A 2,910-nucleotide genomic window follows, 5' to 3' on the forward strand; every position below is an offset into this window, starting at 1 on the left:
CCCCGCGGGGCCACGCCCCCTTCCGGGAGACGCTAGGGGACTGAGCGGGAAAAGCGAGGCACAGGGCAGGGCGGCCGGGGCTCTGGCGCCCCGCGCCCGGAGGCCATGGCCTCCGCATGGGGCTGGGTCTAGTTGGCGGAGGGCGCTCTAGGGATGCGCGGCTACCCCGAGAAATTTCGCCCTGGAATCGTTGTTCCCTGAGGAATCGCTGGTGGACGTGCAGGCTTGGCAAGAAAATGCGAGACGTTATACTTGAGCCTTCTTTCAATGCTAGGATCCTCTAACAGGTCCCCCGATTTTCCTCAAGTTGTGAGACAGGAAAGATCTTGTATCACTTTAAGAACTCAGGGTGCCTAGTACCACTATAGAGCTGTTGGTCAGAAGAATTGAGCAAAGTAGAAAGCAGGGTAAGGAAATAGGGCTTCCAGCTTCTGTAGTCAGTTGTACATGGTGTGTGCGTATATATGTATGTATATACACATCTCCACACTTTTTCTGGGTGGGGGAGAGAGGATAGGAAATGAGAGAACACGAAGTTTATCAGTCAAATCAAATGGAATATCCAAAGATGAGTTTTTAAAATTTTCATAGCCATCCAGTTTTTGGAATTACACGTACCTGAGCTTATTTGCACAATCGAGGTTGTAATACATAACCACATATAGTTACATTAAAATATTCCAGGCTTACATTTCTTTTTCCGTAATTACTACAAACTGATACTCAGAAGACTAGAAGAACATACGCTGTCAACATCAGATAAGTTAGTTGAGACTTCCAGGGGAAGAGCGGTGACTCCACTTCGAAGAAGAGGAGAGGGCTAATTATTTAAGTGGTGCAGTGCAAGACTTAGCACACTGGTAACCAGTGATCTTGCAGATTCTTTTCATAGGCAAAACTAGGGGGAGTAATGAGAGATTCTATCTATACCTTTCCCACCTAAGAAATTGGAACAAGTTCTAATCCCTCCCTAATCATAAATAAGAATACTTGAGTGAATCAAAAAGAAAGTAACTTGTTCTTTACTTGAAGGCAAAATTCTTTTGCCATTCTCATGGTCTTTGAAACATTTTGAACACCTCCTCCTTGCCAACAAACAATTACAAGGATTTCTCTTTTCTCAAGGCCAGCTGTCGGCAGGTAACATGACTGATGTACATTTATTCTTGGCATCTTGTTCTCTCATCTACAGGCTTTTTCCTCCTCACACCAAACCTAAATGCTCCCAATCAAGCTCACTCTCTGCTTTCACTTGAAGTTACTCATAGTAGTTCCAATATTTAGAGCCACTTAAAATGTCAACCAACTTGGGGCCTTTTTAATAGAAATGCGATAAAATATTCCACACTTAACTTTTACACAGTTATCTTTGCCTGACCTGTAGAACACCTTTTTCTCCAACTTTTTAAGCACTTGAAATAATTTTTCAAAGAAATTTGGAAGAAATGGCTGTGAGTGCTCTGTGGTATCATACTCCATACGGAACTATACCTCAGCGAACACGGCGTTTCAGAGGAGCTAAAGGTCCCTTTGCTGGTGAGTAGCGAGAACTCAGTGGGTGGCGTGGGTTTGAAGCCCGTAAAGCTTAAGAACTCTCAGTCTGGATTATTGCCTTGGTGTCAGTCCCTCCCAGGGGTAGTTAATTGTTTCATGCTTTTCTTTCAGTTCCAATCAGTGGAAATTTTGATCTGTGTGAGCATGTGTTCTAGAACCGAAGGGCTGGGGAAGGGATCCTGGTGCCCTGATTTGCCCTCCTTATTGTTTCACAGAACCTGCAGCAGCCCCAGATAACCGAATGAGCTAGTTTAACGACTTTAGAACAGCTTTAGCGTGTTTTTTTCCTTACTGCAAAATATGTGCTTATTGTAATACATTTAGAAGATAAAGATAAAACAGAAGAAAAAAAATACCCCCTTTCATCTTTAACTCATTAAACACTGGTTTATATCTTTCCAGTCTTTTTTAACTTTTTGATTTAAAATAGTTTCAGAACAACGGCTTTTTCCTTTTTTTCTTATAGCCTTATTGAAGTATGATTTACATAAAATTAAATTCACCCATTTTAAATGTACAGTTCAATGAGTTTTCATAAAAATCTGTATTTGTGCATCAACCATCCGAAGTTTTAAGAACCCCATAAAATTCTCTCATGCCTCTTAACAGGTAGCCTATTTTTAAACTTAATAGTAGCTTGCGAATATCATTTTTTTGTTTAAAATATTCTTTTACAACATCATTTTAATGATCCTGGTATGGTTTTGTACAGCTGTACCATGATTTATTGGACTCTTAAGTTATTTTAAGTTTCTTACTATTAAAAATTCAACATGATGAGCGTCCTTATAACTAAATCATTTGTACATTCATGACTATTTCTTTAGGAATAATTTCTGAAAGTGGAAGTGCTGTGTCAGTGGTTACAATTAGCTCCGTGATTAAGCTCTCTGAGGTCAGGGTATTTTATCTGTTTGTTCACTGTTACACATCCAGGGTCTAGCTCATGCTATGCAAGTCACTATTAATAATTGGGTAAAAAATTAGTCACTGAGTACCTTTTGCTAAACTGTATTCCTTCAAGAGATGCCAACTTATACTGTCACCAACAGTGTGTAACCATGTAATATAATGTATTAGTGTGCATTCTGGATTTTCCAGGATCAATCTACTTAAAAATATTCTGTCCTGTTATGCCACTGACCCAAGGAAATATTCCAGGAAGTTTAATATTTTGGCATCCAAACTACATCTTTTAGACTGCCTGCTGTCCTAGCAGCCGTACCAAAAATAAATAAATAAACCTCTTTGTCAAACCATAAATATTTTCTAGTTAGAAAACATGGTCACTTATCTATAAGTTTTTTCTTGCAACATCATAACATTATAAAGAACAGCAAATATATTTATACAGTT

General features: G+C 39.4%; 1 long non-coding RNA gene across 1 annotated transcript; it reads left to right on the forward strand.

Annotated features, from left to right (window-relative positions):
* The first annotated feature begins 69 nt into the window (after window positions 1-69).
* On the forward strand, window positions 70-1,939 carry LOC118919839 (uncharacterized). The gene is made up of 3 exons (XR_008997429.1): window positions 70-407; window positions 1,411-1,536; window positions 1,666-1,939. It is a non-coding gene; the product is annotated as an uncharacterized LOC118919839 (long non-coding RNA).
* The last annotated feature ends 971 nt before the right edge of the window (window positions 1,940-2,910 follow it).

The sequence above is a fragment of the Manis pentadactyla genome, chromosome 4, assembly GCF_030020395.1.
Source record: "Manis pentadactyla isolate mManPen7 chromosome 4, mManPen7.hap1, whole genome shotgun sequence".
In the NCBI taxonomy this organism is placed as follows: domain Eukaryota; kingdom Metazoa; phylum Chordata; class Mammalia; order Pholidota; family Manidae; genus Manis; species Manis pentadactyla.